This window comes from Pteropus medius, unplaced genomic scaffold, assembly GCF_902729225.1.
Source record: "Pteropus medius unplaced genomic scaffold, Ma_sr-lr_union100, whole genome shotgun sequence".
Classification (NCBI taxonomy): Eukaryota; Metazoa; Chordata; class Mammalia; order Chiroptera; family Pteropodidae; genus Pteropus; species Pteropus medius.
In genome coordinates, this window is record NW_024354499.1 from 14146510 (window position 1) to 14159905 (window position 13396).

The following is a 13396-nucleotide window of genomic DNA, read 5'->3' on the forward strand; positions in this document are numbered from 1 at the left end:
CCCGCAAAATGTGGTCGCTCGCTTTCAGTTCCAAACTCCCAAGGGGCTTTTCACAGCACTGACTCTTCAGGAAGAAAAAATTGTAAAAGCAGCTGTGCACGGCCTCTCCCACCTTCCACCCAAGGCCTGAGTTCACTTTACCACCTCCCTTTACAACCCAGGCTTATGCGTGATTAACTTCTGAGTGGTGTTTAATGGAGCATTTTGGACTGAATAACTTAATTGCTTTAAGTCTCAGTCCATTTTGAGACACTAATAGAAACAGTAGAGGATGGAGGGGTGGAGGGTGAGGGTGTCCAGATTTGCATGCAATAGGAGGAGGAATTTTCTCAGACCGTGCAGCCCCCATCTGCAGTACTCCAGTAAAGAACCTCTGGCTTAAACGAGCCAAGTTTTTCAAGCTTCGATTCCACGGCTGTTTAGGGTTCAAATGTTTTTGTGAAATCGCTTTTTCCTCTCCTAAATGTGAGAATTTGCTTTCTGGAGTTGATTCTCTGTCCTGTCTTCAATTAACTCCCTTCCAACCCCGCAGCAATCATTGGTTCCCAAGCCCACTCAGAACCCCAGAATGCAGCCTGTCTGGGTTTTCAAGGCGCCAGGGCTGCTGCCTACTGGCAAAAACATTCTCTCTCTAGTTGTGAGGTGAAAGTATCAAAAACTCAAAAGGAAGTGATTAACTATTGCTTCATATACTCTTTCCTCTACTACAAATGAATTATCAACCAATCAACTGTGGCTAGAGGGAAGTGGGGGAAGAATGTCACAAAACATTATGGAGTTTGTTAATTTTCTCTTCTTGTTTTTCTCATTTCTATTTTGTTAATTTCTTCTCTTACCTTTATAATTGCTTTCCTTCTACTTACTTTCAATGTACTTCCCTCTTCTTTTTCTAGCTTCTTAAGGTGGACTCTTAGGTCCTTGACTTTGAATATTATTTTCTAGTATAAGCATTTAAAGCTATAAATTTCCCTCCAAGTACTGCTTTAGCTGCCTCACACAGACTTTGAAGAGTTGTATTTTCATTATCATTTAGGTGGGAATACTTTCTAATTTCCCTGGTGATTTTTTTCTTTGACCATGGATAGTTTAGAAATATGTTGTTTAATTTTCAAATTATGGATTTTTCCTAAATAGCCTATTGTTATTGATTTCTAATCTAATTCCATTGTTCTGGGAGAACATCCTCTATATGATTTCAATCATTTTAAATTATTGAGACTTGTTTTATGGTCCAGGATATAGTCAGACACTGAGCTTGAAATGTCTAGTGTAAAGATATCTTTTTTGGTTCTAACATTTTTTTAAATGGGGCTTCCTACCTTAGCCAGACCCATCCTTAAGTAGGATTTATTCTGTAAGATAGTCAGTGTTCAAACATTCAGTACTATCAAATCTACTCTACATACATGTCTCCACAAGTAGCCCTGAGTCTCCTGAGTCCACACTGCTGCCCCATACCTGGTGACAGATAGGCTGGTATGGCCTGGTCCTCACCTGCCTTCTAAAGACATAGACTGAAAGCTTTCCTGGATTCCCTTTCCTGGTCAAGAAGGAGATGCTAAATCTACCAGTAGCGCCCTTTCTGCCTATCCACAGAGTTTCTGCATCTAATTCAACTCCCTGACTTGAGTATTTTCTTGGTCCTTATATCCCGCATCCCATTGCCAGAGACCTAGATGTTTCTAAGCCTTTTCCTGCTTCTTTCTGTTTCTCTTTCACGTACAGTTGATACCTCTGCAACCTTCCTATGTCCACTTACTCTTAAGTTTGTCCTCTGTGCCCCTGCCAATGGCTTCCTGAATTTACAAAAATCTGTAAACCTTGTCCCTTTCAAAGCAATCACCTGAGAAAATTATAACATGGAAGCCTTTTTGCTCTTTCCCAAAAATCAGATATTTTCTCAAAAACAAAGGTTTTAGGGTCTGTAGAGGGTTTGCCATGGCTTCTGCCACACCTCTGTGCCTTTGCCCTGCCTCTCCCTGCCTGATGTGGCCAACCTTCAGCAGTCCAAGTCCTGAGTCACTTAACACACTGCAGGTTTCCCAAAATGGTCAGACAGCCCAAGTATGGTGAGCAAGACCCCTTGATTGTGCCTCCTGGTATTCACACTTTTGTTTAATCCCCTCCCCTTGAGTGTAAACAGGACCTGTGACTTGCTTCTAACCTATGGATGTGGCAAAGGTGACAGGATGTATGTGATTACTTGTACATGATTATACGAGAGTGTAACGCCAATTCTTGCTAGAGTTTCTCTCTCTGTTGCAGTTTTTGAAAAGCAAGTTGCTATGATTCCTACAGCTATGAGGTCCTGGCAAGAGATGAAGAGAAGTGAAGTGACATTAAGAAAGTAAAATCCACTGCACTTGCTCGTTGATTGGATGTGGGAAAGAGGACAAACAAAAAACTTCAGGGAATTAGCACCCACACAGGGCCTCCAGACCACACCCTCTGCCAGCCACAGCGGTAAGAGGGGAGTGAACACCCTTAAGACCCCAATTTCACAAGTGCTTTGGTGTCCTTCGTGCAACAGGAGCAGTAGGTGAAAGCAGGAGCCCATCTCTTGTCTCCACCATGCTTAGGAACACCTACTTCTTCTAGATATCCCCAAACTCATTTACCCCCAGCCTGCCCCTTGAAGTCCCTTGAACTCCTTGGCCTTCCAAACACCCTTGCTAGTCTTGCCCACTCTTAACAACCTTAACTGCCTCAAACACTTTCCCTTTGGCCTTAGACTGTGAAAAAGTCAGACTAAGCTGAATTCCCATCTTGTCTCTGCCACTTATTAGCTCTGTGACCTTAGGTGAGTCATGTAACTTATCTTCATCTGCTTCTTCATCTGCAAAATAGGAATAATAATAGTCTTACAGAGATGCCGTAAAGATTAGAACTCGTCTTATATATACAGAGTTAAGCAAAATATATAAAACTAAAAATACTAGATGATACCCATAATGTAGAAAAGTTACTAATTAAAAAAAAAGAAGGAAAAAAATGAAAAAATGATTAAAATGATAAATTTGATGTATATTTTACCACAGTTTTAAAATAAAATATTCTTTTAATAAAGAAAAAAACTAGGTGCAGTTTTCACCTTTCAAATGGGCAAAAATAAAAGCATAGAAATATTAAATGGGAATGTATAGGCTTTTCCTAAGGCAGTTCAGCAACATTTAAAAATGTACATGCCATTTGACCTAGAAATTCCAGTGTAGGGTTCTGTCCTAAGGAATGTTGACACATATGTGCAAACTCACACACACAGACCACAGCTAGATTTACTGTGTCATTATAACAGTGACAAACCTCAACAATCTGTATAATGAAAAGTTATCTGGCCACTTGAACGAATAGGGTAAATCTTTATGTCCTGGAATAGAAGGACACACATCATACCGATGACTCTCCCTCTGGAAATAAAGTGGGAGTGATGTGGGGTGGGGGAGGGAAAAAAACGAGGGTCTTTTGGTTTGTACTCCCTATGCTTCTGTATTGCTGATTTTTTTTATAACAGGAAGAACTTACAATTTCTTTAAATTTAATAATTTTTTTAACTAAATGCCTTTGACACGTACTCTGTACCTAATGATCTACTCACTCTTCCCACCAGCTACACGGCTCTCCATAATGCTGCAGGGAATAATACAGTGAAGAAAATGAGAGCTGAGAAACATGAGGATTATTATTCTTGTTATTCCACTTTGTTTGTCAGGAACAGTGGCTTGAGCGCTGCAGCTGCTGGCCTGGCCAGTTCTTTTCAGAGATGCAACTGCTGCCAGCATCCCCAGGCACCATCTCTCTGCTGTCTGGTTGCTGTGACCCCCATCTCGCCCCTGAGACCCCACCAGGCTTTGCAATACTGCCCTGGCATCTGGCACCTGATAACTTTTTTGACAGAGGGAGAAGCTTCTCTGTTCTTCTTTCATTCCTTGCCAGAGGTCTGCTGTTTCTCGGGAAAGCAGGGGTTTTTTGTTTTTTGGTTTTTTGTTTGTTTGTTTTTTGTTTTTTTGTTTGTTGGTTTTTTGGTTTTTTTGTTTGTTTGTTTTTCGCCCCATGAATGGCAATCAATATAAGGCCAGAGCCTCACAAACTAATGTTAGTAGCCTTAATAAGAGAGAGAGTCTCTTCCACCTGTCGTCCTAGATCCCCTTCCACCTGTCGTCCATAAGCCGTCCCAGCCAGCGGGTCTGAGATCTGCTTTTCTTCTTCCTAAAGATGCTATGGAACTTCCTTGTGGACCCAGAATTCCAGCCCAAGCAACAGCTTCTCTCCAAGTGTGCATGGACACACTCCAAGGATAGCTCTATGTCTACAGAGAAAAATAGGTTTTACAGTCTCCCAGAAATGAGGCAGCAGTAAAATTATTTTTCCAGTTGGTCTTTGTACACACACATGTACAACTTTTTTAAAGACATTTTAGCTTCATACTTGATGTTTTCCCATAAAATAAGTGGCATGGACATGCCAATCACTGTGTCCCTATCTATCAGGAGTCACCCTGCCCTAGTTCAGGAGAGCGGAGATAGCATAGAGAAGTTAAGCCACTTGCCCAAGGTCATGCCTCTAGTAGGGACTGGATTCAAACTCACACTCTAACTTCAAAATCCAAACTTTCACCCACTTCCCTATACCACCTCCTCTCTTACCAATTAACATTTTCTTAAGAAAGAGATGTATTTATTTACATTTTCCATTATGAAGAGTTTTCAAACACACACAAAAGAAAGGCAAAGAGTACAATGAACCTGCATGTACATGTTACCCAGCTATTAAGGACATATTAACATCCCCAGAATCCGTGTTCCACGGAAGAGCCTGGGAGTCTCAGACTCAGGTTAACATGAGTAGCCCCTCCAGAACTTGGTTTGAGGACCCATTAAGGACCATCCAGATGGTTCCCAGGAGAGAGCAGACCAGACCCACAGAGGAAGCAGGCAGTACGTAAGAGGAACATAGGGGTCATGGAAGCCAGAGGGAGTGAGGAAGAACTGAGTTCCTGGGAGACCATGGGCAGCAGAGTGTCAGGCCCTTCAGTATTGTCTCAGCTACAGAGAGCCACCTTGCCATTCCAATGGCTATCTCAGCCCATCTTGGAATAATTGTAGCTACAGAGTTCCTCTGGCTGTCATGGAGTCTGAGGCTGTCACAGCTTGACTTCTCCCTCTGTCCAGTCTCTCTTCCTCCCTTTCAATGGAAGTTAATCCAAAGCCACTACTTAATAATCATCCTGCACATTAAACCATCTCAGAGTCTGCTTTCCTGAAAACCCAACCTGCACCACCTCCTTTCCCTCAAGGAAGTCCCAGTGAGTCTCTGTTCCTTGCAATCCAAAGAGCATAATTAACACAGTCACTCAGCAAGTCACCGTAGTGGGGCTGGGATGACTACTGGACCCCATTTGCAGAAAAAATACAGACATTGAGATAGGAGAAAGACAACGCAAATAGAAGACACAGTTACACAGTATGTGTCCAGGGAATATGCTACCCATATTGTGGGGGGAGGGGAAGAAGGGGAATGCAGCCTTCTTTATTTCTCTGGGAATGCTTGGGGGCCCACGCCAGCAGGCAAGGAGTAGGTGGACCAATGAAAGGAAATTCAGTCTCTTCTTGTGGAAACCAGTCTTCTCGGGCTTCATTCAGCCTCCCTTGGAGAAATGCTCAGTCTTTGGGGATTCTTTCTCTTTTCCTCCTCCCCAAGGAGGTCCAAGGCCCAGGGGCTAACCTGCCTCCATCAGTGCTGTACCTGCCTCTGAAGCATCTGCTGCTATTTTCTTGGCTGAGCTCCTGACTTTGCAGATTACATGAGATCTACTGCCACTTTCCTTAAATCTCTGGGCCAGTTCACCCCCTGCAGTGGTGACACCCTCACCCCTACAAACCTATTAGCCAACCCTTCCAGCAACTTCCATATCTCCCCCTGGGGCCCTGGTGGTGTTCCTGGATGCCATGAATAGGTCATGGAGAACTGGGAGCTCTCTAAGGCCAGGCTGCCTCATCTCTGTGATGGCTTTTTTGATTTGTCAACTTCATTATGCTATAGTCCCCAGCTGCTTATGTACTATGTATGTCAGGTGGTATGACAAATGTTATGAAAGATTTATTAAGCTGGGTGAGGCTCTGGATACATAAGAAGAGACATTTAGCCCAGAACCTTTCACATTGTGTTAGTTATTGCTCTTAATGTCACTATGTCACCCATGTTGGCAGATGTCTCTGTCACTCACTCATCCATTCCACTACTGCTTATTTTCTATGGTGATTAACTTTCAAATTCTTCAGCTTTTTATCCCCACTGCCACTCTATGAGTCTGACTCTCATTATCACTTACCTGTATCATAGCAACAATCTCCTCATTATCCTCCCAGCATCCATCAAATCCAACCACAACGTCATAACAGCAAACATGTACACAGCCTTCACTACGTGCCAGATGCTGTTCTGAGCACTTTGTAACCATAGGAAGTACATACTATTGTCATCACTGTTTTCCGGATGCAGACACTGAGGTCAGAGGGGCTAAGTGCAGGCCAGCGTCTACTATCCCTCTTTGCCAACTTCCCTGTTCCCTCCATGCCTCACTCCTGTTGAGATTTACACCAACATAGCTGCAAATCCCAGCTCTGTCAGTTAGGACCGTGAGATCTTGGGCAAATTCCTTCACTTCTGTCTTAGTCAGTTGGTACTATCATAACAAAACACCATAGACTGGGGGCCTTAAACAACAGACATTTATTTCTCATAGTTCCAGAGGCTAGGAAATCCAGGATCAAGGTGCCAGCAGTTTCAGCTCTTGGTGAGGGCCTTCTTCCTGGCTTGTAGCCTTCTCGCTGTCTTTCCTCTGTGCATATGTGGAGAGAAAGAGAGAGAGCTCTCATGTCTCTTCCTCTTCTTATAAGGGCACTAATCTCACCGTGAGAGCTCCACCCTCATCGAAACTTAATCACCTCCTAAAGGCCCCACCATCTCATACCATCACATTGGGAGTTAGGGCTTCAGCATATGTATTTTTCAAGGACACAAACATTCAGTCCATAACAAACTCCCTAGGCCCTTGTTTCCACGGCAGTAAATGGAGCTAATAATATTCCTTCCCAAGGTTGTCATAAGAACTCAACAACCTGGTAGCAATTGTAGTAGTTATTCAGATAGCAGAAGTAAAACACATAAGACCAAGCCTGCTACAGAGTAAAGACCCCATAAATGTCAACTATTATTATTATAGGAATTACACATTATTTAACACTCAACTCACTGTGGATCAGCCCACACCACCACTGAATCTGGCGTAGACTTGTCCTGTTATACCCGTCACACATCATCACATCTGTTTATTTACATGTCTGTTTCCTATTACAGAGCATGAACATCTCAAAGTCACAAGCCAAAATGCCTTGGAATCCCCTGCACTGGGCCTCATGCCCAGCACCTGACAAGCACCCAGGAAATGCTTGTTGAATAAAATTCATTAGCAAATGAAAAAATGAACCAGGTAGGTGAAACTCAGACTTCCAGGTGAGAGCTCCCTGGTTTACTCAACTGGTTGCAGTATTAATTGTTACTTGCTTTGGGGACATGAACTCATGTGTTCACACCAGTTCACAGAGGGCTAAGAGTCAGAGTTCCTGTTCTGGACCAAACGCAGTCATCTGATTTAAATGTTGATCAATGTTATGGGCTGAATTGTGTCACCCACCCAAATTCATATGTTGACTGCACCTCAATGCCAGAGAGGTCTGTGTCACTGCCAGTACCAATGGTAATATGCTTCTGCATTTAGGGTGGTTGGAGGGACAAAAGCACTTACCTAAGCGCTTCTGTCCTAACCCCCAGTACCTCAAAATTTAACCATATTTGGAGTTAAGGCCTTTAAGGAAGTGATTAAGTTAAAATAAAACTATTAGGGTGGGGCCATACTCCAGTCTGACTGCTGTCTTTATAAGAAGAGGAAATTCAGACACACCAAGAGACATCAGGGATGCACATGCACAGAGGGACAACTACGTGAGGACATAGCAAGAAGGTGGCCAACTGCAAGCCAAGGAGAGAAGCTTCTGAAGAAACCAAACCTATCGACACCTTAAATTTGAACTTCCAGCCTCCAGGCTGAGAGAAAATAAATTCCTGTTGTTGAAGCTACCTAGCCTGTGGTATTTGTTATGAAGCCCAAGCTGACTAGGATACCATGGGCGAAGCCTGGTCCTTGCAGCTTCCATATCTGGAAGCCTCCCCCAACATCTCCCTTTCCCAATCAATTCCAGATATCATCTAATCTTAATTTCAGGACTCACATATTTTCCTTCATCCATCGCCATCACATCCTTCAGAATGACTCTGTCTTTTAACATTTCCAGAAACCTCTTTTGAAACATTAGCATTATGCTCAGAAGCATTTGTTGGGCGTCATGGGATGATAACAATAGAACAATACTGAGACTAGCTCAGAAAATACTACAGTAGAGTATTAGCATTATATAGGGAAATTATAAAAATAAACTCAAGTAGTTGAATGGCTCCCCTTATATAATACATCTCACCTACAAAATGCTCTCAAGGTGCTTGTCTCACAGATCCTCGTGACAGCTCAATTATTATCCCCATTTCTTAGATGAGAAAATCAAAGTTCAGAGAAGTGAAGTGCCTGCTCGGGGCCCAGGGCTGATAAGTAATAATGCCAGCATGTGGTCCCAGGTCTCCTGACCCCATGCGTTATCTGAGGTGCTTCATAAGTATTTCTACACTTTTGTTAGAAAAGAGGGGTTTGCCTGAGAACACACAGTTACCACCACAGTCCTTTCTGGAGGTGTAATGATATAAGTAAACTCTTTTTCTACTTGGCTGTTGTAAATTAATACTCCCTCCCCAGTGAGCTGGTGATTGTCTTTTTATAAGCCTTAATTGGAAAGAAGCCTAGAAATTTGGCACTAAGCCAAAGAGCAACACATTGCATAAAAGAGACAGAAAAAGAATATGAATTCTGAAATGAGCAAATTACCTAAAAAGAACATGGCAATTTTGCATATTCTTTAAGGAAGAGGATAAAAAATGTAGTATGCAGAAGGAGCCATTTAATTTTATGCAAATTAAATAGAAGTCAGAAATGGATGAAAATTGGTGAAAACTACAGAAATGAATAAAGAAATAGCAAGAACATATCCTACACAGACACTTGTACAGGTTTTGTTTTTTTGTTTTAATTCATTTGCAGCATTGTTTGTAGTAGTCCCTTCCACAGAACCAGGCTAGAGAGGCTGTCACTTCAGAACGTCCCTCCATACACAAGCACCATTCAGGTCCTGGGCACAGGCTTTCTCTGCTCTGCATCCTAGAAGCAAAGGGTAACTGCACCTCAATGCCAGAGAGGTCTGCGCCACTGCCAGCACCAATGGTAATACGCTTCTGTGTTTAGGGATGGTTGGAGGGACAAAAGCACTTACCTAAGTACTTCTGTCACTCAAACCTTTTCTCTCACAGATTTTTGCATGACCAGGATCCCCAAGCAGTACCAGGTGCCCACATTCCTACTCTTTTCCTGTTCCAGTCTGTGCCTCCAAAAATTAACACAGGAATTCCTATAACTACAGGAACTACTCACAAATTAGCACAGCATTTCCCAACAGTCACATAAGATAACAGAAATATTTTGTGATCATAAATAGCTCATATTATTCTTTAATTTGTGCACACATTGGTCTAAACATAACACATATGAAGCAAAATACATATTCTTTACATTGGTCATAAGATAAACATTGAATGATAGAACTGCAAAGAGTTTAATTTTTATAAAATTATTCATTGAATTTAATTATGTCTACAAAATGCTTAAGTATTTTGTTTTTAAATAATGTTAGTTTACAATTTTGAAATTCACTAATGATAACTTATATTTTGCTTTAGAATATTAGATAATAATATTTTAGAAGAAAATATTTTTAAAACATATGAAATTTATTTGAACATTTTTGTTCCTTACATAATTGAATTCACGTTTTTTATTGAAATGCAGTTGATCGTCATTATTCATAGATTCTGTATGTGAGAATTTGCTGAAATATATTTGTAACCCCCTAATCAATACTTATAGGGATTTTACAGTCATTGGAGAAGGACATACACAAAGTTCCCAAAAATTTGAGTCCCCCAACACACATTTGCACCTGAGGCCAAACAAGGCAGTGTTCTGCCTCCATATTTCAGCTCTCATGCTGCAAACAAATGTCCTTTTGCAGTCTATTTAGTACCTTGTTTTTCTCATTTTTGTTGACGATCTCACTGTTTGAAATGGTCCCAAGCATAGTGAAGTGCTATCCAGTGTTCTTACGCTCAAGAAGACTGTGATGTGCCTTACAGAGAAAATATACTTGTTAGATACACTTTATTTGGGCATTTTATAATGCTATTGGTTCTACAAGTTCAATGTTAATGAACCAACGATATACCCTAAATGAGGTGTCTTTCAACAGGAACACACATAAAAAAAGGTTATGTATTGGTCAATTGTCACAAATGTTGTGACCAGAGCTCTGCTCACAGGAACCTAACTTTGTATTTCGCCTAGGAGCAATGGTTTCATATTTGCTAATTCAGCACTGGCAGTGACTTTATAGAACATAACTACCTTGAATAATAAAAATTGACTGTATAATAGAATTTTGTACACTTTGAATACAATTAGATTTTATATTTTAATTGTTTAGATTATTATTATTCATAGAACAGAAGTTATGTGAAAATCTTGATAACGAAACAATTAGTAATTGTTTAAGTGAAGCAAGAAAAAATTTGGAATAAATTTCTAAGAATTTATGTCTTTAATTTGTCATTCATTCAAACATTCCTATCCCATCAATAGAACAGCCAGATCTGCATAATACTTATCGAATTCGGTCATCTGTGATATTTTGCCCTCTTTCATGCATACAAAAGCCATGTCTTTTTACATTTTTTAAATTGTATCTGTTATGCAATATATATATGCCTTACTGTTGAACTGTAAATCTGAAACTTACTGGATTTCATTAATCAATGTCTCCATAATAAAAATAAATAAATTTTAAAATTAATTAATTTTAAAAAATAAAATTGTATATTTATGCAGAAGGATAGAATATATTTAACAGTTGCTAGCTAGCTTTGTAACTAGATATTTAGACATGTGGTATGTGAATCTCCATTTGTACTCTTGTCCTGGGCCCTGCAAACATTAGGGATAGTATTTGTAGTAACAAATGCTGAAAACAGTATAAATGTAGATCAATATGATATTGATTAAATAACATACGATACAGCTGTATAACAGAATCATATGCAGTCTTTAATAAAAAAAGAAGAAATAGTGGATTTGGCGCTAAATGGCTAGGATTCAAATCCCGTCTCTACTGCTTACTAGATGTGTGACCTTAAGTTACTTAACCTGTCTGTGCCTCAGTTTTTTCATCTATAAATACAGAAGTACTAGTACTTTGCTCATAGGACTGTTGTGAGATTAAAGAGTCAATACGTGTAAGGTGCTTAGAACAATGATGGATACATAGTAATTGTATGTAAATTTAGTTATCAGTATTATTATGTTCATTATTTGCACTGATATGATACAATCTCCAAGGTATAGTAAGAAAAAAGTGCAATAATATACCATCGTTTGTAAAAATAAATTTTAAATAAATTTTAAAAAATGTGTGTATACATATTTGCTTATATCTCATACGTGCTAAGCACATGTACTTTAAAGAGTACACAAGAAATTGGTTATTGTGATTGTTTCCTGTGAGAGAAGTGAGAGATCTCAGGCTTGAAAGTAGGAGAGAGATGTTATGTATGTATGTTCCAGTTACTCTGCCTAACAAAACACCCAAAAAAACGATAAGAGTCATGGTTTCTGTGGGCTGGGACATCCAACCAAGCCCCACAGAAACAGCTCGTCCCCTCTCCATGGTGTCTGTGGTCTTTCTTCTCTCATTGCTCTTATTTCATTTGGCTACTATTTTAGGTTGATTTTTCAGGTCTACTATACTGTACGATCCTTTAGAACAGGAACAACACTTACTCATCTCTGTATCACTAACGAGGTATAGCATAGGCATTCAGAAAAATCTTGGTGGAGGAATGAAGATGGAAGAATATAAGTCTTCATTTTCCCTAGCGTCTTTTTATTCTCCATTTCCTAATCCCAGGTATGCCCCCCACCTCTTCGTTGGCTAATAGCATGCCACAGAGATCGAAACTGCAGCATCATTTGTTTTTAGGTAGACACATCTTGTATCAGAGTGACTTTTCAAAGAATTTTATTACTTAGATACTGATGCTATAGACTGAATGTGTCCCCCCAAATTCACATGTTGAAATCCTGACCCTGAAGGTGATAGTATTAGGAGGTGGGGCCTTTGGGAGGTGATTAGGTTATGAGGGTGAAGCCCTCATGAATAAGATTGATGCCTTAAAAAAGTGACACCAGAGAGCTCCCTAGCACTTCCACCATGTGAGAATATAGTGAGAATATGGCCATCTGTGAGCCAGGAAGGAGGTCCTCATCAGACACTGAAGCTGTCTGCACCTTATCTTGGACTTCTCAGCCTCTGGAACGATAAGAGATAAATTTCTGTTTGTAATTTCTGTCTATACCATTCTGTTATAGCAGCCAAAATGGACTAAGACAACTGGGGTAGAAAATAAAGGTCTGAAGCACATTGGCAAGCATGGTTCAGAGAGAAGACTTCATGTACAGTTTAGGGGCAGGTAAAATCCAAGAACTCCAAGCTTTCTTTTGAGGTATATACAAGCAGGGAGCAAGAAATGATATTCATTTGGGGAAAAAAATACTTCTATAACATTTAAATAAAAGAAAAATACAGAAGACAGACTATTCTGTCAAAAGACACAAGCAGTAATATCTTAATAGCTAACACAAAAATTCCGCTGAAGTGGAGTCCTGCCTTTGGGGAAATAGCTCAGTCAGTTGCTTATGGTAGAAAGGGAGGTCTGAAAACCTCCTTTATGCAACAACCAGAGTAGCAAAAAACAGGTACATTGTTCTGCTGGAAAGAGGGGAGTTGGTATTCCTCAAAGGAAAGAATGAAGTTTGGGGCTACCTAGGAATAGCACAGAGGGAAGATCACTCAAGGCACCAAAAGGGTTTTTAGGATCAAGGATGTGTCATTAAAAATAGAAGTTTACCCCTCTACTTAACTTGCAAACCTTTGATAAAAGTTGTGCCTCACACATCAACCTTACACTTATAGCTGCTTCAAAGGAGAAAGTCAAGACCAAGGGCTGTCTATGTTTGGATATGCATCGATATGGAGAAACAAAAATTCAGAGAGACTAGAAGTAATTATAAGAACAAAATATTCCTGAAAATTCAGAGAAACCATGGGAATGTATCAAATAGGAGTTGTAA